Source organism: Mustela lutreola, chromosome 9 (assembly GCF_030435805.1).
Source record: "Mustela lutreola isolate mMusLut2 chromosome 9, mMusLut2.pri, whole genome shotgun sequence".
In the NCBI taxonomy this organism is placed as follows: domain Eukaryota; kingdom Metazoa; phylum Chordata; class Mammalia; order Carnivora; family Mustelidae; genus Mustela; species Mustela lutreola.
Genome location: NC_081298.1, coordinates 30,215,588 through 30,239,917, shown reverse-complemented (window position 1 = coordinate 30,239,917; position 24,330 = coordinate 30,215,588). Strand labels below are relative to the sequence as shown.

At 48.2% G+C, this 24,330-nt stretch overlaps 1 protein-coding gene across 6 annotated transcripts in view; it reads right to left on the bottom strand.

Moving 5' to 3' along the window:
• SMOX (spermine oxidase) overlaps positions 1 to 11,122 on the bottom strand; it is a 51,597-nt gene extending 40,475 nt beyond the window's left edge. For 2 of the 6 annotated variants that reach the window (XM_059133849.1, XM_059133855.1), the window contains exon 1: positions 6,528 to 6,718. The gene's annotated coding sequence lies outside the window, so the exon portion shown is untranslated. Of the gene's footprint in view, positions 1 to 138; positions 385 to 6,527; positions 6,719 to 11,022 lie in introns of those variants that run through there. The other 4 variants (XM_059133851.1, XM_059133853.1, XM_059133852.1 and 1 more) reach the window with 4 other exon arrangements.
• Between the last annotated feature and the right edge of the window lie 13,208 nt (positions 11,123 to 24,330).

The window sequence follows — 24,330 nt, the reverse complement described above, 5'->3', positions numbered from 1 at the left end:
AGCTGCTGTTCTGAGATGCCGTGCCCCACCCAGCAAACCCTGTAACCCTCTCCCCCCACCCTGCCCTACTTCCCAGGGAGGGAATGGACTCCTTCAATTTACAGAAAACTAGGGCCTCCGAGGGGAGCAGACACTTGCCTGTGGCTGCCCGGTCAGGGGCAGGGCAGAGAGAAGCATCCAGGCCTCCTCACTTCCAGGTACAGAGGTGGAGGGGAGGTCACCAGGTGGGATAAGACCCCAAAAGCAGCTCAGGTAACCATCAGTGCCAGCTGCCAGGACTCACGCAGGCCAGAGTGAAGTACAATGCACACCCTGGGGGTGACAGCTCAGAGGCTGGGATGACTTTGGGGACTTTTAGGAGAGGATGGCATGTCTGGGGCTGTTTCCCCAATCTTCTTGGCCCCACCCTGGCTGGAGGAAGAGTGCTCACCCCAGATTGGCTACCCACAGGGCCAGGCTCAGCTGTCAGCAAAGATAAGGTCCCCTTTACGCTGGCCCTGTGTCACCCTGCCTTGGGGAAGTCGCCTGAGACACCCTCTCGTGGTCTTGAGAGTTCCTCACAGTCAGGTAACTGGGAAAATCAGGCCTATATTAACCATCTGAGACCCAGACTCCGAGCACCCCCTCCCAGCAGAGTGGTCCGCGCATCCCACACCCTCTATGTACTCCCCTCCCTCAGCGCCCCCCCGCCCCCCCCCCACACATGTAGCTCCTATGCCTCCTACCACACAGTCCATGGGAGCCACGATGGGCCCCTTTACCTGTTCTTGGTCCCACCTGAGCTGCACCTGTCACTGTACCTGCCTGCCTGAGCCCTGAGTCCCCAGTCTCAACCCTCCCCACACAAACACGGCCTGGATCGGCAGGTTTTCACCATCTGGGAGCATGTGCGAGATACAGAGGCTCAGGCCCCAGCCTAGACCCACTGAATCAGAGCCTACATTTTAACAAGATGCCCAGGTGATCTACGTGTTAGAGTTTGAGAAGCACTTTTATAGATCACTGGTCTGATCAAGTCATCACACCTGAGGCCTATAACCTTCAATGGCTCCCCAGGGCCTCGGGAATCAAGTCTAGACTCAGCACCCAGTGAAGACCTTCCCTGATCTGGCTTCAACCCAGTTCTCCAAGCTTGACTCTCCCTTCACCTTGGGAATGCCATCTCCTCCTCTGTTGGCTAATGCTGCTCAGAACTTCAGGGCCCTCTAAGGCATCACCTCCTCCAGGAAGCAGGCTGAACTACAACTCCTTATATCACATCTGGCATGGCTCACTCATTTCCTGCAGAGTGGAGCTCTCATGTTCCCAATGGCTCTGAGCACCAGACAGGAGCATAGGTGCTGACCACAGGTAACAAGGTCCAGCTGAGGAGACGTCCACCCTCAACTCCAGCCTGCCAGCCTCAGGCTCTGCCACCGTCTTCACCTCAACCCAGCAGACAAGGACTCAGTATGGACAAGTGTCCCTGCCCAAGAAGGGGCACTCCCAAGAACCATGGGCCTGGTGAGCTTCTGCCAGTGATGTGTTTACTCTGTGCCTCAATTTCCCAAAGTGAAAAGAATGCCACCAACTCTTCCTCCCTCTTTTCCTGGGGGTCTGGCAGGATTTGCAAAGATAGAGGAGCAGATCTCTGAATCTGGGGCTCAGAATTTGGAGCAGAGACTCCATACCTATATGGTCAGCATCCCTTGTTCGGCTAGCCAGCCAGGCCCTGGGGAAGCCAAGTCACCTGCCCAGAGGCATCCTCATGACCAAACAGGAAAGCCTCGAAGGACAGGGCTACCACACCCTCTACCCGCCTCCCTCCTTCCTGGCCCAGTTCCTGGGGCTGGCACCTCATGGGAAGTCCTTACTCCCTTATGTTGGGTCTACAAGAAGGCACTGAAGCATGTAACCTCGAGGAGTTCCCAGCTTCCACAACCTCTGGAGGGCAAGGATAAAGTTTCTCCCATTCCATTTTACAGACAGACAAAAAGAGGTAAGGACAGGATGAGTAGTGATGTGGATTAAGCTCTATTCAAGTATCATTTCTCTGTGCCCCCAGCTCTGCTCAAACCCAAGGCCATGTCTGAAGCTCCACCTGGCAACATTCTAGAAGTAATCCAAAGCAGGTTATCTGCAGAGCCCCTACCTGACCTCCTGAGTTCTCCAAAGGCAGATGATGAGGCCAATGGGCAATGCTAAACCCAGAGATGTGACATTCTTTTTTTTTTTTTTTTTAATTATTTTTATTAACACATAATGTATTATTTGCCCCAGGGGTACAGGTCTGTGAATCATCAGGCTTACACATTTCACAACACTCATCATAGCATATACCCTGCCCAGTGTCCATAACCCAACCACCCTCTCCCTACCCCCCGCCATCCCTCAACAACCCTCAGTTTGTGAGATTAAGAGTGAGAGGTGACATTCTAATGGCATCCCAAGCAGGGAGCTGATTTTTGTTTTGTTTTGTTTTGTTTTGTTTTGTTTTTAGGGAGCTGTTTTTGCACTTGACCTCCCCAGCACCCCAAAATCACAGTCTCTGTGACACCCAACTACTTGGCCTGGGCCTGGAGCCCCTCCTGGAAAAAATGGGGCATGAAGCAGAGAATCTCAGCTGCCCACTCTGAGTGAGGACCACTTCTACCTTAGAATGTATGACTACTTTCCTACCTGCCCCCCCTCAAGGCCAGGAACCTTTGGAAGTCAGAAAAAGCCCTTATTTGTTAAGAAGCCTTCAGCTGGTGCGGATCTGAGAGGCATGAAAGAAGTGGCAGAGTGGAGTGGCTTAAGGCATGGATTCTGGAGCCAGATTCCCTGAGTTCAAATCCTCATTCTATCTCTACTGAGTTATATGACTGTGCCTCGGTCTTCCCATCTATAAAATGGGAATAAGACCCACCTCATAGAGCTGTTAAGAGGATGAAAGGGGTTAATATTTGCAAAGTCTTTAGACGACTGCCTGGCATCCAATGAGTATACCAGGGCCCTGGGCCAGCCTCCCGTGCTCTGCTTGATTTCTCCCAACAGGATACTCCCCTTGTTCCAGTTTCTTCCTAGGCATGTCAGCCCGACCCTAGGTCTGAACCCCCAGTCCCTAGTTCCAGCACTCCCCTCACACCATCCCACTGGTCCATCACCAGTCCCTCTATCCAGGGCCCTCCCAGAGCTCAGGTCCCCTGGTTCTCAGCTCTCCATTCTGAGAGCACCAGTCACACAGTTGGATTCTCAGCCGGCTCCTTTGTACAAAGAGGAGAGCTGTAGGTGCAGAGACAAGGGCCTACAGAAAGACTCCAAGCCCCAGCCTCTTCCCCTTCAACTCCCTGCCCCCAGGGTTGGGCACCCAGCAGGTACCCAAGGGATAGGCCTGAAATAAATTTGTCTGCCCAGACTGCCCCCATCTCCTGAGTTAGATCACACACACACAGAGCTCGCTGCTGACCCAGCCTGGATTTCCACCAAAGAGAGCAATTGAAATCATTGATGCCCCACCCACCACAATCCACATCAACCCCATATGCCCCAAACCTACCCAATCCCCCTCTAGGCATACAGGCCTGGCTTTTGAGCTTGCCTGAACCTTTCCCACTTCCTGTTTCACATCCTACTAGCAGTCCGATTTTATAGCAATTTGTACAACTTCTTTTGTGGACAGAAAATAAAAATCCTCAGGGGCACTTAAGGTTTAAAGAGGGGGCTCGTCCACTGACTGCAATACCCATGTCTTTCTGCCTAACGGCAGTCCTGACCTTCCCACCTGGCTCAAGACTTCCCGAGAGTCAGCTACATGCCAGGAACTCTGCTAGATGCTCCAGGTACAGTCGTAGGCCATTCAGTCAAGGTCCAGCCCTTGAGAAGCTGGACAAAGTAAAGAAAGGAAATAAGGTGCTATGATGCATTACAGGGGAGTGGGGAGGGGACCTCTATGAAGACTGGGAAGGCACCTTTCTTTTTTTTTTTTTTTAAAGATTTTATTTATTTATTTGACAGAGAGATCACAAGTAGGCAGAGAGGGAGAGAGAGAGAGAGGAGGAAGCAGGCTCCCTGCCAAGCAGAGAGCCCAATGCGGGACTTGATCTCAGAACCCTGAGATCATGACCTGAGCTGAAGGCAGAGGCTTAACCCACTAAGCCACCCAGGCGCCCCAGGGAAGGCACCTTTAAGTTGAGAGCCAGCCCAGTAGAAAACCCCAGAAGAACATTCCAGGCAGAGAAAATGGCACAAGCAAAGGCCCAGGGCAGGAAAGAGCTGGTGTTCAGGGGGCAGAAGTGATTCAGACCTGGTTATCAGGAAGAATACAAAGGGGACGTGGTCAGGATAAGGCGGGAGGAAATCAATAGTGTCCAGATCATGGAGGGTCTGATCAGTAAGCTTTAAAATTTTATTCCTAGTGCAATAGGGAACTATCAAGGGTTTTAGAGGAATGTGATTATCTAATCACTATTTTTCTAAATCATTCTTGCTGCTCAATTACAATAGATTAGAGGTGGGCAAGTGGGAATTTGGAGAAAGCAGAGTGCAGCTACTACAGCACTGGGGCAAGACATAAAAGGTGGTTTGTCCTGGGGCAGTAGCCTGGGGCCACAGCAGTGGAGTCAGAGCATGAAGAACAGGCCTGAGATAGATCTTGCTAGATGTGGGAATGGAGGCAAAGGGAGGAGCTGGTGCCACCTGTTCCTGTCTTTAAAGGTGGGTGGGTTATGGGCTGTTTGGAGAAATGGGAAGGCCCACAGAGGGTCACCTTTGGAGAGTGCAGTCAGGGTTTTGTGTCATCCATATGAAGTTTTCATACCTATGAGACATCCAGGACACCCCAAATCAACAGATGGGCAGCGAGATAGAGAAGCTGGAGCCGGTGACAAAATTTGCTACTTAAAATCCTGAGAAAGAAACTGATGTACACTTAAGATCAGTGTGTTTGTAAACTACTGCTTGATTTTAAAAATCCTAAGAAAGAATAAGAGCTGGGAAGTTAGGTAAATAGTAGGGAGTCAGGACAGAGGAGGGACTGAGGACAAAGCCCTGGGATCTTACAACATTTAGAGCTGAGTGAAGGAGTTGTCCCCAAAGATCCCTAAAGATGGCATAGCCAGGGAAGGAGAAGGAAAACCAGAAGTCAAGAGAGGATATTGATTCTAAAGGAGAAAAGATCAATAAAACCAAGCGGGGGTCAAGGAAGACCTGCTTGTGGGGGTGTGGAAATCCCTGGAAACCTTGACTGGGGCAGTTTCAGTGAAGTGCTAGGACAGAAGCAAAGGAATGTGCTCCAGCAGGTGCAGACAGCTCTTCGGAGAAGTTCTGCTGTGAAGAGAAGTGGAGAAGTAGGTGTGTAAGGGAGGAAAAATGAAGGATGAAGGGGGAACAAAAAGGGAGGGGCTATAACTGTGGGAAGGAGGGTGTCAAGAAGTGTTCTTACCCAGGAAAAAAGAAGACACTTCTAACACTGGAGAGAAGGGAAGTAATCCAGGAGTGAGGGACAAGGAGCAGACCACCTTGGAGCCCAAGTGGCAGACTGGGTCTGTGGAAGGAACTGAGATGCTTCCTCCCCACCTCACAAGAAGGAAGGGGGGCAGAAGTGCCAGATTACAAACACAGGGCCTTCCCCGCACACACTTTCAGTCGCATGCCTACCTAACCTTCTATTCATGTCCACTCCAACGACCCCTGGGGCACCTGCTGAACATCAGGCTGCGCGTCCCACAGACGGCAGGGCATGTGTCACCACCAGCAGGTTCGACAAACTACCTGTGGGTACATCTCACCATTGGTGCCTGCCACTGCACTTACCTCATCGGGGCTGTGCCTCTTCCTAGTGCTAGCTCTGAGGGGGTACACGCGCCCCTCACCTCCCCTACCAGAGCCCCAGCCCCCAGCCCCAAGGCAGCCGCCTCTCTCAGCCCCTCCCCCCAAAGTGAGCGCTCAGTACAGCCTACCCCTTTTCCAAGCTGGCTCCCTAGTTGGCCCTTCGGAGAGAGCTGCTCCCCACCCTACCCGCCGCTCCCCCCCCTTAGACCACCCGGACAGCCGGAGGGAGGGCGCCCCGGCCTCTCCCCGTGTCCCGGCCGTCGCCCCGGCGTCTTCTCTTCTCTCCCCAGCGCCCACCCCCTGGACCGCCCGAGTCGTCGCCGGGCGCCGGCGCCCGGCTTTGTCTGCGCCCACCGAGCGCGCCCGCGGGGCGCCCGGGACGCTCCCCTGCCGCACGCAGCTCCGGAGGTCCGGCCTGCCCTCCACCGCCGTGCGCTGGCCTGGCCAGCGCAGCCCCCGCCCGGGGATCACCGCACCCGGCCGGACCACCGCTTCCCCGGACGCGAGCGAGGGGGGCGCGGCGCCCACCGCTCTCCGCGAGACTCCTGCCGGCTGCCGCACACCCCAGCCCTCCCGCCCGAGCGCCGCGCTGGCCGCCGCAGCCCCCGGCCGCCGGAGCCCTCGGGGCCGCTCGGGGCCCCTCGCCCTCCCGTGGCTGCCGCAGCCCCTGCCGGCGCGAACGAAAGCTGGGGGGCTCGGGGCCGAGGGGCCAGGGGCCGGGAGCCGGCGCGCGGTACCTTTCCCTGCTGAGCCGGGGAAGTGAGTCTGCGGTAAGCGGCGCTCCAGCCTCGGCCTCCTCCGCCTCCCCTCCTCCTCCAGCCGCCTGGCTTCCTCCTCCAGCCGCCGCCGGGACCGTAGGGGCCCGAGCCAGCCGCTGCGGCCTGTGTGGAGCCCCGCTCCGCCTCGCGTCCCCGGCCCACCCCGCCGGGTCCGCCCGCGCCCGGCCCCCCCCCCCCTCCCCCTGCGCTCCGCCTCGGGGCGGGGACGCGCCGAGCTCCTCCCCGGCCGGGCCCGCCGGGGGCGGGGAAGCTGGGGCCGCGGGAGGCGAAGACCCGCCGGCCCCCGCCTCCGAAGCGTCCAACCCCGCGCTCCGCACCTGGGCCCGACACCCCCTTCTCTAGCCGGGCGCCAAACGTCCCCACTCAGGCCCAAAAGAACAGCAGCCAGCCCAGCCCGGCCCGCCCTGTCCTGGGCGTAACTCGGGCCGAGGCTGCCTGCGAGACGACCCGCAGAGCCAGAGCTCGGGCCTCGGTTTACCCGCGGAGTTCAGAACCCTGCTTTTGGAGGGAAGAGGCGTCCATCTCTCCTGCTGGAGCTGCCTTCACTCGCGCAGACCAGACACTGGATCTCGGTTGGGAACAGAGGGCTCGTCCCCAGGGGCTGCCACCAATCTCATTTTCTCCCCCACACCGGTGCCTCCACCGCTCCAGCCGCCTGCCACCACGCCTCTGAGACCTCCGTGCCTCAGTCGCCAACTCTAGACAGCGGGCGTTTGAGGGGTGTGGGGCAGGTGGCAGGGGGCGCTCACACCGCCACGGCCCATCCCTTTGCAGCCCGCGGAGCAGAGCTGGCCTTTCAGAAAACAGCCTTCAGTAGTACCCACTGCCTCATCGTCGATTTAATAAAAACCGAAGCAAATAGGTGTGAAGGTCACTTTTTATTTTCTTTTAAAAATTGTAGTTATTTGGGGCGCCTGGGTGGCTCAGTGGGTTAAGCCGCTGCCTTCGGCTCAGGTCATGATCTCAGAGTCCTGGGATCGAGTCCCGCATCGGGCTCTCTGCTCAGCAGAGAGCCTGCTTCCCTCTCTCTCTCTCTGTCTCTGCCTGCCTCTCCATCTACTTGTGATTTCTCTCTGTCAAATAAATAAATAAAATCTTTTAAAAAAATCGTAGTTATTTGGAAATTACTTATTCCCTATTTGAGATCCTGCAAGCACTGTTCTGATCCCTTGTGCAGTTTTTCCTCTGTGCTCTTTTTTTTTTTTTTTTTAAGATTTTTATTTATTTGACAGAGATCACAAGTGGGCAGAGAGGCAGGCAGGGAGAAAGAGAGAGAGAGAGGAGGAAGCAGGCTCCCCTCTGAGCAGGGAGCCCAATGCAGGGCTGGATCCCAGGACCCTGGGACCATGACCTGAGCTGAAGGCAGAGGCCTTAACCCACTGAGCCACCCAGGCGCCCCTCTCTGTGCTCTTTTAAGGGGCAAGGTCACTTGGTCTAGTACCATTTCATTCTGTTTAACCCTGTGAGCATCTCCAGGGCCTCCTGGAGCCCATAGAGACCAAGTCCAAGGGGTGGAAGTGTTGGGGGGAAGCCAGGCCCTTGTCCTGAACTGTCTTTCAGGCTGAGGAGGGTGCCTCATCTAACCTAGACCCTACAGGGGACCTGCCAGGCCCCAGTGCAGAGCATAAGTCCACACGGGTGGAGGCCTGGAGAGCAGAGGTGTCTCTACAGAAGTGGGGTTTGATGTTCCTGGGCAGGAGGAACCCATGTGAGGATAGGCTTCAAGGCAGGGAGATGGTGAATTTTAGGTGAAGTTTCTTCTCAGCAGAAAAGTCCTGGTCAGTGCCCAGGCTAGTCCCTTCACCTAGAAAACCTTTCCGCTCCCTCCCTACCAATTCCTGTGTCCCCTTAGAGTTAAAGATCAGGTTAAATGTCACACCTTCCTCTGTGAATCCTTCCCTGTTACTGTGGAAGAGGAAGGTTTCTGAGTGGCTCTCAAAATTAATTTCCTGGGTTTGAATTTGGCCTCTATGTGGCCTCCCTGTGCTTCGGTTTCCTCACCCGTGAGATGGAATTAATAAATAATACCTACTCCAAAGAGTCATTGTATTAAATAAAAACATTAATGCGGATTTGACGAATGATGAAAAACTACTCAGATTGGTTTGGTGTAAGCAAGTAGGACATACGTACGCTCGCATGAGAGAAGATGCCCATGGTCTGCCTGATCTGGGTACCAAGAGGCTTTAAAAATACCGTCAAGACTTAGTCTTCCCTTCCCTATCTCTCTTTTCTGTTTCTTGCTGTGGCAAGATGGCTACCAGGGCTTCTAAGTCCACCTTCACAGCTCAAGTCCTCATTTCTTTCAACTGTCCTACCAAAAAGCCAAAGTTACACCAAGTTGGCTCCACCTGGATCACATATCATTGTTTGGGCCTGAATCACATGCCCAGCCCTGGAGTCGGTCCATTCCAAACCACAGGGATGCGGAGTGAGGAAGGGTGATGTCAGGGCACTGTTTACAATTAGAAGGTGAATGGGTCCAGAGCTGTGTGCCAAGCACACAGAGAGTTCACAAAAATATATATATACTTGGCCCTTGTGGAGAGCCCTCGTCATTTCAGGGGTGCCCAGTAGCTTTTGAACATCCTTCTGAGTTTGGGGAATTTTCCATGTCACGAATCCTGTACCTCCTCCTCCAAAGCCAAATTGCTCTTTCCTACTCTCCTGTGCAGCAGGGGTGCTGGCTTCACCGGGACCCTGCAACCAGACGCACCACTGAAGAGTTTTCTGAGGAAGTGAGCAATGTGAGGAAACAGGCGGCACCCAGAATCCACTGGGGAGGACAGTAGCAAGGATGGCACCCAAGGCTTCTCACTGTAGGGACTACTGTGGCAGGGATGCTAGAAGACTTGCCAAAGTTCGTTTCAGTTGCCTTTCGCTGCATAACCAACCACCCTCAAAACTTAGTGGGTTAAAACAATAATTTCTGATTTCTCAACTCTTTGGGTTCACTGGGCTCAGTTAGACAGTTCTTCTGCTGCATGCGCTCTTGGTTAGGGACATCAGCTGGAAGCCTGGCTGGGTCTGGAACAATCCAAATGGTTTCCCTCTCAATGGGACCTCTCCTGTAGAATGGCCTTAAGACATGGTAGGCTGGTTTCTCTCCTGGGGGAGATGAAAGCAGCCAGGCCTCTTATAGACCTCGACCCAGAAGTACCATTTCATTATTTCTACCTCATTCTATTGGCTAAAGAAAGTCACAAAGCCAGCCCAGATTCAAGGGGGTGATAAATGGACTCCACCTCTTGATAGGAAGAGTGCAGTGTTGTATTAGTTTACTAGAACTGCTGCAACAAAGTCCCACAAAGTCCCACAAAGTTGATGGCTTAATCAACAGAAATTCATGCTCATGGTTCTGGAGGATGGAAGTTCAAGATCAAGGTGTCAGCAGGGTTGTTTCCCGATGTCTTCTGGTTTCCGATTTTAGCTGGCAATCTGGTGGTCATTAGCTTATAGATCATCACCCTGAGCTCTGTCCTCACCCCCTCATCTTCACACAAGTTCCCCTCTGTGCCTGTCCCTATTCTGTGTCCAAATTTCACCTCCTTACAAGGGCACCAGTGAATCAGGACTCATCCTAATAGCTTCATTTTTACCAGATTACCTCTGTAAAGACAAGATCTCCAAATAAGGTTATGTTTTGGGGTACTGGGAATTAGAACTCCAATACACCTGATGTATCTATGGGGGAAACATAATTCAACCCATAACAAAAGAGCATACACGAATGGGAGGATTCCTTGGTAGCCATCATAAAGATAATCTACCATGAAGCAGAAACCCCATACCTTACCTTTAAGAATGGATTTCTTGAGTACATGGTTTCGATTAGGGCCTGGAATTTTAAATGCTCCTTACAAATCATTCCACCACCACCAGCAGCCTTGAGTGCAACCTATTTCTCTATCCCCCCACACACCAAGGGGTCTTTGGAGCCTGATTGGTGCAAAGTGGACTGGAGCTAAGAAGTTTCCTCATTGTTTCCTCCCAGAACAATGAGGGGAAGGAGGTCAGGTGTAGGGATCTGACCAACCGTGAGGCCTTGTGCAAGTTTGACAATCTCCCTTTTGTCATCCTTAAAATGGGGGTAATGTTAGGCCCCTGTCACTCAGGGTTGTGGTGAGGATTAAAAAGAATAAAGGATATAAAAATTGATGTCCAAGCCATCAGTTCCCCTCCAGATATCACTGGTTATTAGCATCAGTCTCTGTCACCTCCATACAGCTGATCTAGACTCAGCTTTGTGTTGAAACATTAGTAAAGCATTGATCACAGTCAGACTTCACATGTGTGGAGCACTTTCTAGTTTACCAAGTACTTCCACACCCACCACCACAGGGAGATACCAGAGTAATGAAGAAGAGCTTTAAGAAATGTATCAGTTGTAAGTAATGCTGGCTTCTATAAGAAATAGATCCAAGAATACAGCAGTTCAAACATAATATCTTACCTATGCAATAAAGAGGTATTCCCATTTCTTAATGGCTTTCCTCCACGTTGTGATTCAGGGATCTAGGCTCATTCCAACATGTGCCTCCAGCAACCATTAGGGTCTTGCAGTCACCTGCACAAAGCCAGCAGCAGAAGAGAGCCTTCGCTTGAAAACTGAGATCACTTCTACTCACACACCATTGGCCAAAACCAGTCTCATGGTCATACCTAACTACATGGGAGCCTGGGAATTACACTCAAGATGGGAATCCAGGAAGGGTAGGAAAGTGATTTTTGGTGAACAGCCAGCAGTCCCCACAATGAGGGAGCTTTTTAAAGTTCTGGAATGGATGGGTCATATATCCCCAAGGAAATATCATTCCAGGTTGGAAGATACAGTGGGTTGACCTACTGGCCACAATTCACTTCCTTGTGTAGTATTTTGCCTCCATATTCTTGTCACAACTCAGGTGGAGTATATTTTCCCACCCACCAATGTCAGGCTTGAGTAAAATCAAGTAGAAGTGGTAATAGGTCTGTTTGGAGCCTCCACTTGAAGAGTTCCTGCATGGTTCCACCTCCACCTTCATTAGAAACATTCCCCTGCATAGCCACTGCCCTTCAGCCCAGGACTGCAGAATGAACACTCAAGCAGCAGACCAGCACTCAGACTCTCCCAGACCATATCTCGAAGCACCTATCTGATCCAAGCCTAGATCAGCAAATGCCCCAGCCAACTTGTAGACGCAGGACCTCAGCAGAGTCATCCCAGGCAACACACATACCCATGAGAAATGAATACTAATTGTTGTATGCCACTGAGGTCTCGTGGTTGTTACACAGCACCGTTGCGACAATAGCCAACTGATAGAGACAAAGAAGAATCTCGCCTACCCAGGCTTTTTGAAAGTTACATCAGGGCGCCTGGGTGGCTCAGTGGGTTAAGCCGCTGCCTTCGGCTCAGGTCATGATCTCAGAGTCCTGGGATCGAGTCCCGCATCGGGCTCTCTGCTTGGCGGAGAGCCTGCTTCCCTCTCTCTCTCTCTCTCTGGATGCCTCTCCGTCTACTTGTGATTTCTCTCCGTCAAATTAATAAATAAAATCTTTAAAAAAAAAAAAAAAAAAAAAAAAAAAAAGAAAGAAAGTTACATCAATTCCAACTGACTGAAGAATGAATTAAACAACAAGAGACTACATGGCTTAAAACCAGACCTACATAACCTTGCAGTACGTGAATACTGCGTCTGAAGTCAAGGCCACACTGTATGCTTCTGCCTGTCCTCTCCACAGATCCTGACCGGCGTCTTTAGGTTTCTCCGCCAGGGTAGGAGTCCCTGTTCTTCAGCCAAAAACTTTGGCTACCATACAGTTGTCCCAATGGAACAAGGATGTATCGATGAAAAGACATGAACAGACCCAGGCACAGAATACAAGTTCCATCGGTGTGGGTAAGCCTACAACTGTAGACACCCAGGAGCAGGAGACCGTGCAGTGGGCTCTGATAGACAGACTAGCAGGAGTGGCCCTCAGGTCCCCCTGAAGAAAGCCAGCTGCTGCTGTGACCACCCCCATCAAGCTGAGGTTCCCAACAGGTGTGCTCTAGCAGGTCTTCTCAGATGGCACGCCAAGCCCCTGGAGACCTCGTGAAAATGCAGGTTCTGATTCAGCAGGTCTGGGGTGGGGCTTGAGATTTAGCTGGAACTGCTGCCCCCGGTCCTCAGACCTCACTTTGAGTGTCAGATCTCCAGAGAAATGGTAGGAGTCTCAACACACACTAGGATATCTTGGGAAGCTTTTGAAAGCACTGATGCCCAGGTCCTCCCCCACCCCCACCCCCTACCCCTGAACTGAAAGGCTCTGAAGTAAGGGGTCTGGGGAAAACCTGGGCACCCTAGCCATCCCACTGTGTAGCCACTGCTCTAAAAGCACCCCTCACTGTTCTCAGGGGGCCTGTACTGTCTTGCCTCCTCTCCACATTTCTAGAGGCTCCGGCTTTCTGCTTGCCCACTCTTTATCCTACCATGTAAGGGAATCAAATGTTTTTAAAAAGTGATTCCCATGTTGTGAAAGACATCTTGAAAAGGCAGCATAGGGAGGCAAAAAATGGAGTTCTTTAAATTGGACAAATCCGGGCGCCTGGGTGGCTCAGTGGTTTAAGCCGCTGCCTTCGGCTCAGGTCATGATCTCAGGGTCCTGGGATCGAGTCCCGCATTGGGCTCTCTGCTCAGCAGGGAGCCTACTTCCCTCTCTCTATGCCTGCCTCTCCATCTACTTGTGATTTCTCTCTGTCAAATAAATAAATAAAATCTTTAAAAAAAAAAAAATTGGACAAATCCCCTTTTGAAAATCTCACTCTCCTGCCCTTCTTTTCCTCACTCACCATTGCCAAGGGCAGACGGTCCCCAGTGTTCCTTCCATCCACTGGAAAGCCGACTGACAGGCTGAGCAGGACCTTAACTAACCCAAAATCCAGCGTGAGTACATGGGAGAGGTTTGCTTTTTAACTAGGATAATTTAATAGCCGTTTTAGAGCAAAACAAGGGTAGAAACAGACAGGTGGGCTTAAACTTTACGTGAATTTTTGAGGTGAAATCCCAGACTTCAGAATATTGCAGAGTTTGCTACTGATGGCCTCTAGGTAGGAGTTGAGGGTGGGGACCAACGTTTGGAGGGCTTAAAAGGGTTGGCAGATTTAGCAAAGAAAAATACAGGGCACTCAGTTCAGTCTGAATCTCAGACAAACAAGGAATCATTTGTTCCCAGAAGCATGGGCCCCAGTCACACGCCCTGAGAGTGAGTGGCACTGCTGAGCCCCCCGCCCTCCCCTAAGCCCAGGTCTGTCTAGTAGGTGTACAGTGTACAGTCAGGCCATGAGGCAGACCCTGGTGAGCTCCAGATGACCTCAGGAATTCCGAGAATCCTCTGGAAGCATCAAAGGGCATCCGCCTAGACTCTTGGCTTATGTGGATTTTGTTTGTTCCTTGGTTTTTTGTTTGACAATCTTTGCGTGCTTGGGCCCTATGCTCAGAGTTTAGAAGTCAGGTCCTGGGCCAGCACCTTGAAAACAGGGGGCATCATCTTCTTAGGCTTGGGTCCTCCAGACCTCGATTTAAATGCCCATCGCCACCCCCCTCTGTCTCCCCACAGGTCTGGCCTGACCCCTGCTGCTCTCCCCACTCACACCACAAACCCCAGGAAACCTCGTCAATCTCCAGTCTAACCCTGACCAGTGCCACTGCACTGGATTTGGGGAAACCAAGAAAAACAAACTTAAGTGTGGGTCTCAAGTCACATGAATTCGGAAGGAGGGGCCCAAGCAGGAGAGGGGAGCAGAAGGAATGCGGTAAATGGTGACCCAATCCACAATTCCTTTACCTTCTCTGCTCCTAATTCCTTCATGTAGAAATGGGCATGATAAGTAAGCTGCCTTCTGACATTATTTCTCTCGGCACTGTCCTTCTCGCTTCTAAGACCCCTACACCCCACAAAATCCTTGAGGAACTGTGCTTTGGGCACTCAGTTGCAGTCAGGAGATTGTTCCTGAGCCCTGAGTTTGGGCCAAGCATGCTGGCCATGGAGCTCAGCAGCAGGGGGAGATGACCTTGGCCCAGCTGACTGCCCACAGCATCCCAGACATCGGAGCAGTACAGACCAGGACCTCCTGGTTCTGGTGAAGCCAATTGACCTGGTCATGGTTGAATGTGTGTGCCTGTGTGTGTGTGTGTGTGTGTGTGTGTGTGTGTGTCAACATCCTGGTCCCCACCCCACCCTGGGGGGCTGTGGACAGCCTCACTGACCACAACGCACTGTGTCAGCGACAAGTAAACAGGATGGACTGATTGCTGACTCCATAAACAGATAGATGCCAGTCACCATCTAAACAGGAAAGAAAACACAGAACCCGTGGGAAGGGGAGGCTTCACTATTCTCTGTGACGTAGGAGAGAAGGGGAAGGAGACAGAGAGAGAGAGACACTGATGGACACAGGGGTGAAGGAGAAGAGTCACAGACCCAGCAACACGGGCACCACCAAACCCACGGTTTGGGGATTGCTGTTTCTATCAGCTGCTTTGTGCCCCCCAAGGTGCCCCTACTTGCCAAGTTCCCCTGCCTTGGACCAGTCACCCCAGCTCTGACCTCCCGTCCTCCTCCCATGGAGGCCTCCGCACCCTCCTACAGGCCCTGCTCAGATGGTAGCTTGTCCTAAGACATCCTCAAGGATAAACCATCCCCAGGGCTCCCTCTCTTTTGCACAGAAAAGTTCCAAAGTATGTCTCCAGTCAGATATATTCCAAGAGGCTCATCTTCTCTCTTTTTGGGCCACTACCAAGTCCCACATCGTAGGATGTACGATTTTTCCCATTTTCAAATAGAAACACTGAGCCCTTGGAGCGCTTGGGTGGCTCAGTGGGTTAAGCCGCTGCCTTCGGCTCAGGTCATGGTCTCAGGGTCCTGGAATCAAGCCCCGCATCAGGCTCTCTGCTCAGCAGGGAGCCTGCTTCCCCCTCTCTCTCTCTGCCTGCCGCTCTGCCTACTTGTGATCTCTGTCTCTGTCAAATAACAAATAAAATCTTTTAAAAAAAAGAAAAGAAAAGAAACACTGAGCCCTTTATGGATCCATCCAAGGTCACCCCCAAATGAGAAACAAATTTAGCCTCCTGCATCGTAGCCGTACAGCTCCCACCCTCTTTCCTGGTCCACTTATGGCTGACCTTTCTTGGCCTGCCCCAACCCCCACCGGGTCTCGCTAGTAATGTGTCTTGATGGAAGCCCTGGGGGGAGGGGGGGTGACTGAGGTAGGGGGTGGCTAGGGCTGCCAACTTCCTGGGAGGAGCACTTACCCACGAAACAGACCATCCTCTGAGTCACTGGGACGACTGGAGATCCTGGAGGTTGGGAGAGGCTGACTCATCCTTGTCTCTATTTCGTCAGGGGAATGGCTGTTGTTTTCCCCACGGAACTGAAAACTGCAATGGAGCCATGTGGAAAGATGGAGCAGGCCCCAAGAAGGTTCTGGAGAGAGAGAGAGAGAGAGAGTCCGGGGTCCTTTCAAACCACCGTGGACAGGAAACTCAATATTCAAATATAGACTCCAAAAAAAGTACACTTGAAAGATGTTTGTCTTGTGAAATAATCACCCATTAGAAAGCCCAGAGTTCCTTTAAAGGGCCTTCCAGTCCTGTCAGTCTCCAGGGCTTGCTTCCAGATCCATCAGGGAGCTCACAGCACTAGAAATGTTTGCCCGCCATCACCTCCGAGTGGCAGGTCATCCCCAGGTCCCCTTGGCACCTTTACGCTAGTTCTGAGCTTCTCAAACTCTCAGAATCACCTGGAGAGCTTGTGACAAACACAGGTGGGTACAAAGGTGGGTAGGGCCCCACCCCCGTGTGTTTGACTCAGTGGGGTTGGGGTGGTTTATTTGCATTTGGGGGTGGGTCAGGTCATTTGCATTTTAACAGGTTCCCAGGTGATGCTCCTGCTGCTGGTCCAGGAGTGTGTGAGGCCCACCTGCCTGAGCTCCCTGCCAGGGAAAGTCACTCCACACCTCCTTGTCACTGGTTTCCACTGATGTCTGGACCTCAGGGCTCCACAGGGCACTCTGCCTTGCCGGGTAGATCCATGGCACTTCCTGAGGGAGGGTGTTGCCTTTCCCACCTCTGCCACGACTTGTTCACAAGTTCTCTGTGCCCAGACTTCTAGCAGCCCCGCGTGGGCCCAGCTCAGCTCAGAAAGCTGACCCCATCGCCTTCCCACCACCAAACTTCAGCCCCACCGCCCACTCTCTCACCCATGCTCCTCAAGAATGGAGTGTCTGCTCCCACCTCAGGCCATTCATGCCACCCGTGTCCCTCCTCCTTCAGTTCTCTATCCTCTCCTATGCCTTTCCTTACCCCCTCTAATGGGAAGAGTGGATCATTCCCATAAGCATACAAACATTTTCTAGAATCTCTCATCTATTAAAAATGGGGGCTCGGGGTGGTGGGTGAGGGGCACCTGGGTGGCTCAGTGGGCTGAACGTCCAGCTCTTGGTTTCGGGTCTGGTCATGATCTGGATGTCATGAGATCAAGCCCTGTGTCAGGCTCCATACTTAGCAGAGTCAGCTTGAGGTTCTCTCCCTCTCCTTCTGCTCCTCCCCCTAATCTCACTCTCTCTCTCTCTCTCTAAAATAAATACAATTTTTTTTTTTTTTAAACAGGGAGTGAGCTACCCTAGGCCACCTCATCTGCCTCTAACTATCCCCCATCTCCCTAATATTCACAGCAAAATTTCTTCAAAATATTGGGGATAGTTCCCATAGCCACTTTCTCCTTCCTGACCCACTTGAGTCTCTCCCCCTTACTTAGTACTTAATACTTAGTATTAGTACTTAGTACTCCACTGGAACCCAGCACTCCCACATTACCAAATCCCAGGCCTCACCTCAGTCGGTCTCTCAGAAACCTTTGAGACCACTGACTGCTGCCTCTTACTGGGAAGACCTTTTGCTCATGGATTCTTTGGCCCCACTTCTTGGAGGGTTGGAGGGCCCTGGTCTCCCCCCACCCCTTTCTCTAGCCTCGTGGTGTCAACATGCTGTCTGCTGAGTCTGTGTCTACCGCTCATGATCAGTCCCTCCCTTGAGCTTGGATTTTATCCAACTACCTTTAGCATCTCAAACCCAACATGCCCAAACAAAACTCTTGTTTTCCCCTACCCTGGTTGGGGGAGGGGGTATATAGCAGAAAATTCATCATCTTTAAGTGTACCATTTGGTGGTTTTAAGTATGTTCCCAGTGTTGTGCAACCATCACCACTATTCATTTCCAGAACTTTTCCATCATTCCAAACTGCAACTCTGTACCCATTAAATAATATTATTTAACATTATTCCCCCACCACACTCAGCCAGTGGTAACCACTATTCTTTCTGTCTCTATGAATTTGACTATGGAATGTACCTCATGTAAGTGGAATATTTGTCTTTTGGTGTCTGCCTGCTGACAATTTCTTCCCTCTGTTTCTACCATCCCCCAATGCCCCGAGAAAACTCCCCAACAAATAAATTGGCAGTTGGCCAGCTCTGAGAAGGTTTCTGAGGTGTTCTTTGATTTTTTTTTCAGCGATTTGTTTTGCTGTATAAAATTTTTAAATAAATAAAATAAAATAGCTGAAAAAGACGTAAGGCTATGCTCCTAGTTCTCAGATTTATCTTTGTTAACATTTCATGTCAGTTGCTTTGTCATTTTCAAATACAAGAAATAAAGCACTAGAATTCAAATTGTAATCTCCTTTTAACGCCCACCTTCAGAGGCAACAATAGATAAATTAAATATACATCATCTAGCCAATTTTTACAGTGCTCACTTAATCTATATCTCGTCTAACCTGAGACACCATCCGTTGTAAGATGCACTATTATTTTAAGCCCCACTTAAAAAGAAAAACACTGACAATTAGACTACGATGCAACACTTTCTAATCTTGGATTTTTATTTCTCCTAATCTATTTTTATTTTTTAATTATTCGTCACTTACATATAACACCCATTGCTCATAACAAGTACCCTCCTTAATACCCATTGCCGATATAGCCCATCACCCACCCACCTCCCTCCATCAACCCTCAGTTTGCTCTCTGACCTTAAGAGTCTCTTATAGGGGCACCAGGGTGGCTCAGTTCATTAAGCATTGGACTCTTGAGTTTGGCTCAGTTGTGATCTCAGGGTCGTGGGATTCAGCCCCATGTCAGACCCCGAGCTGAAAGTGGAGTCTGCTAAGATTCTCTCTCTCCCTCTCCCTCTCCCTCTGCCCCTCCCCCACGCCCGCGCCCGCGCGCGCTCTCTCTCTCTCTCTAATGGCTTGTTTCCCTCTTTTTTTTTTCCCTTCCTCTATATTCATCTGTTTTGTTTCCTAAATTCCATATACAAGTGAAATCATATAATATTTATCTTTCTCCAACTGACTTATTTCACTTAGCATCATACACTCTAGTTCATCCATATCATTGCAAATGGCAAGATTTCATCTTTTGGATGGCTGAGTAACGTAGATATAGATAGAGATAGAGATAGAGATCACATCTTCTTTATCCATTCATCAGTCAATAGACACTGGGGATCTTTCCATAACGTGGCTATTATTGATAAGGCTGCTATAAATTTCAGGGTACATATACGACTTCCAATCTGTATTTTTGTATCCTTTGGGTGAATACCTAGTAGTGCAATTGCTAGATAGTAGGACAGCTCTATTTTTAACTTTTTGAGGAACCTCTATACTATTCTCCAGAGTGGCTGCACCAGTTTGCATTCTCACCAATGGTGTAAGAGAGTTCCTCTTTCTCCACATCCTCACCAACATCTGTTGTTTCCTGTGTTTATTTTTGCCATTCTGACAGGTATGAGGTGGTATCTTATGGTGGTTTTGATTTGTATTTCCCGAGACGTTGAGCATTAGATTTTTATTTAATACTTATTAAAAGGCCTCCTTGAGACCTCTTTAGATGTATATTTTGTCATACCATATTTCCTGGAATTTAAAATATCATCAATTTTAAGATGCAACCTGATTCAGAGACTTTTTAAAACTATCTTGGGGTCAAAGGATTATGGCTTATGATTCTTGTGCATAAATAAGAAGGACATATCAAGGAACATAAAATTGGTTAAGTATTCCTAAATTTTCACATCTAAAGTTCACTCTCCTGCATCACTTCTTAAAAAATTAGTGGAGGGGCGCCTGGGTGGCTCAGGGGGTTAAAGCCTCTGCCTTCGGCTCAGGTCATTATCCCAGGGTCCTGGGATCGAGCCTCACATCGGGCTCTCTGCTCGGCAGGGGGCCTGCTTCCTCCTCTCTATCTGCCTGCCTCTCTGCCTACTTGTGATCTCAGTCTGTCAAATAAATGAATAAATAAGTTTAAAAAAATAAAAATAAAAAATTAGTGGACTTTTTAACAGTTTTAGATTTAAAGGAAAAATTGAGCAAAACATACAGTTTCCATATACCCTTTCACCCTTCCTCCCAATTTTTCCCAAAATTGTCCCAATTTTGAACATTTTGCATTATTGTGGTACATTTGTTTTCATTGTCTTCAATGTGGTACATTTGTTTTCATTGATGAGCCAATATTGATGCATTACTATTAACTAAATCTATAGTTTACATTAAGATTCACTCCTGGCGTTGTACATTTTATGGTTTGACAAATGTATAATGACATGTATCCACCATTGTGGTATCATACAGAATAACAGTCTCACTGTCCTAAAAATTCCCTATGCTCCAACTTCTTCCCCTCTCTTTCCCCACAAGCTCCTGGAAACCACTGATCTTTTTACTGTCTCTATAGTTTTGCCTTTTTTAGAATGTCATATAGTGGGAATCATACAGCATATAGATCATATTAGTATACAATAGTATAGTATTAAGATTGGCTTCTTTCACTCAACCTAAATGGTTAATTGGTCTTCAAACCATCTCAAAACAAAAAGGGGTGTCAGTGTCTCATCATACCACCAAATCATTATACTCTTTGGTGAGCTTATTCTATTTTTTGGTAAGTTTATTCTATCTATCTTTCTTTCTTTCTTTCTTTCTTTCTTTCTTTCTTAAGTAGGCTCCATACCCAACATGGAGCCTAGTGCAGGGCTTGAACTCATGACCCTGAGATCATGACCGGAGCTGAGATCAAAAGTCTGATGCTTAACTAACTGAGACACATTGGTGCCCCTGTACTTTTTAACAATTTGAAAATTACTTTCCATACTAAAATGCAAATGCCCTGAGATGTTTAGAGGCTGTCTGTTTCATCATATGAATAAGGAGAGAACATTTGAGGAGGAGGAGAGAAAGGTTAGATGTATTCACCTAATCCAGTCCTTCTTGGTAAAGTAGGTGAAAAAGTCATCTGCCAAAAAGGAGAGAGAAGGCTGGGGAAATGGTTCTGGAAATTTGACATGACAACAACGAATGTTTTTGGTGTGTGTTGGGGGTGGGGGATTGCACACAAGTGTGTAATGAGCGTATCTACTTCCATGTCAAAGTAAATGAGATTATCAAATACCCTGAGGATGTCTCAATTTTTTCTTTTGGTTTTTTGTAAGGTATAAAATACATCCAGGAATGCTTACCCTTGTTAGATACAGTTCTGCAAGTTTTGAGACACATGTAAGTTATGTTATTGGCACCACAGTTGATATATAAAACAGTTCTATTACCCCAAAATATTCCCTCATGTCCCTTGATAGTTAATCCCTCCCCCTTCTCCAGCCTCTGAAAACCATTTGTTTGTTTTCTGTCCCCACAATTTTGCCTCTTCTGGAATAAATGGAATCACACAGTATGTAGCTTTTTGAGTCTGGCTTCTTTCATTTAGCCTAATGCATCTGAAATTCATCTATGTTGTGTATATTAGTACTTCATTCCTTTTCATTGCTGAGTAGTATTCCATTATATGGATATACCAGATTTTATTGTTCACTAGTTGAAGGACATATGGGTTATTACTTATTGGGAGACTATGAATAAAACTGTTATAAACATTTGCATATAGATTTATATGTGGACATAAGTTTTTATTTCATTTGCATAAATACTTAGAAGTTGGATCACTGGATCATATGACTATAGCGTCATAACATCTCAATAGTAGTTTTAATCTACTCTTCCACAATGGCTAATGATGTTGAGCATCTTGTCATGTGCTTTTTTATCACCTGTATATCTTCTTTTGTGAAGCATCTGTTCAAATCCTTGCCTGTTTTTTATTGAGTTGTTTGTTTTATCATTGAATTGAGACTTCTCTTTATATTCCACTTTTTGATCAGGAGAAGAGCCTTGAAATGATCCATTCATGTGTTTCCTTTAAGCTGTATTTTTCTCTCATGGCTTCCATCACATATTTCAAAATAAAGGTTGTCATGGTCTTTCTAATGGTACCAAATACTCTGGCATTGAAATTACTTTTTCTCAACCTCCTAAAGCATTTGGTAGCAGGGTTTTATTTTCCACTCAGAAGCTCTTGAGAATTGGGCAAATGGCAGAGCCAGGAAAAGGGAATGTGTCTGGTGTTGGAAAGTGAATATAGTGGAAAAATACATAAACTTGTTTACTTTTCTTTTTCTTTCTTTCTTTCTTTCTTTATTTATTTATTTATTTATTTTCTTTCTTTTGCTCTTTGCCTATTTTTGCTTCTCAGCCCTTTCATCTGAGTTCATTTTCCTTCTACCTAAAGCACTTACTGAACAATTGTTAATAAGTTTGGCTGGGGATAAACTCAGAATTTAGACTTTACATTTAATGGAAATGCCTTTATTTCACCTTTCTTAAAAGATGTTTTATCTGGGTATAGAATTACATGGATTTTTTTTTTTCCCCAACACAGTGAAAATACCGTTTCACTTTCTTCTCATTTCCATTACCAGTTAACTAAAATTTATGTCCTTTTCTGCCCTCTTTGGCTGCTTTTTAGATTTTTCTCTGTATCTTTGGCCCTCTGTAGCTAAGTGTAGATTTCTTTTTATGTCAAGTCTAGAATTTATCTTCTTGAATCTGTGGGTTGGTATCTTTCAATTGTTTCAGAAATTTTTCAGCTATTATCTCTTCAAGCATTGCCTCTGTCCTTGTCTCTCTTGCTCTTCAACTTCTGAAACTTTGATTAAATATATATTAGAACTTCTCACTGTGTACTCTCACTTTCTGGACCTCTCTTTGTATTTTCCCTCTTTTTGTCTCTTGACTTATTATCTCACCGTTCAAATAAATGCCCAAAACATGTATCAAGAGTAATGTATTGGGGCGCCCAGGTGGCTCAGTCATTAAGCGTCTGCCTTCAGCTCGGGTCATGATCCCAGTGTCCTGGGGTTGAGTCTCACATCAGGCTCTCTGCTCAGTGGGAAGCCTCCTTCTCCTTCTCTCTCTGTTTGTGTTCCCACTCACACTGTGTCTCTCTCTGTCAAATAAATAAATAAAATCTTTTTAAAAAATTACTTTAAAAAAAAAGGGTATTGCACTGGGTAGACTGGTTGCCAATGGCTCCTGAGGTCTATTCTAAATGCCTACTAGGTAATCCTCCATTGGTTCAGCCAGAATCTACCCATTATAGTATGCAGCCACAATAACATCTCTGGGGAAAATACCACTCTTAGAAATTGCTTTATAATTTAAAATCAGGGTGACCCAATTTACTTGGGACAGTCTCTGTTATCCATATCCACACCCCCTCTTTTACTCTCATAAGTATTCTGGTTTGAAAATTAAAATATGAACACCTTATTCCCATTAAATATTATGGCCTCTTTGGGGTTAGTGGCAGCCACATATATCATCAAAGTGATTACATTATTTTGGAAACCTGTGCTTATGATATTAATTTCTTTAGTGCTTTTAGAATGGACAGTATGATTTTGAGGTTTTTAAAGAATGTGTGATATTGTCATCATTCCCTACTTGCCTAAAATCACTGTTTCATTTTTCCCTGATTGAATCACATCACTAGAAATTAACCTGCTTCTGTTCAAAATCAGCAAAAAGCTTTGGGGAAACTGATTTTCAGAGCTTCAGCAATAGCTCCCACATGATCCACCCATCACACCAGCCTCTTGTTTTTGAAATGTCTTTTGTTCAATTTGAGGGGTTTGGGATTTTCTCCTGCTTTGAGTTGCATTGCATGGTGAGTGACAGGCAAGCTTTTGGGCCATGACACGGCTTTACCTACTTATGGGTATCTTTATTTTATTTCATAAAGTCCCTCCTTGTTGATTTGTGAGAAAAAATAAAATTACAGAAATTCCTCCAACATCATGTACAGACAGATTTCATTTAATTACACTTCATAGATATTGTGTCTTTTAAAAATTGAAGGTTTGTGACAACCCTCCACTGGACAGGTCTATCAGCACCATTTTCCCAACATTTGCTTACTTCATGTCTCTGTGTCACATTTTGGTAATTCCTGCAATATCTCACTTTTTAATTATCATATGTATAATGTAATACAATATGATATGATATGATATGATCAGTTCTCTTTGATGTTAACTACTGTAACTGTTTAGGAACACCACAAACCATGCCCCACATAAGACAACAAGCTTAATAAATGTTGTGAGTTCTGACTGCTCCACCCACCAGTCATTCCCCTATCTCTCTTCCTCTCCTCAGGCCTCCCTATTCCCTGAAACACAACAATATTGAAAGTAGGCCAATTACTAACTCCGAAATGGCCTCCAAGTGCTCAAATGAAAGGAAGAATAGCACATGTCTCATTTTAAATCAAAAACCAGAAATGATTAAGCTCAGTGAGGAAGGTAGGTCAAGAGCCAAGATAGGCTGGAAGCTGGGTCACTT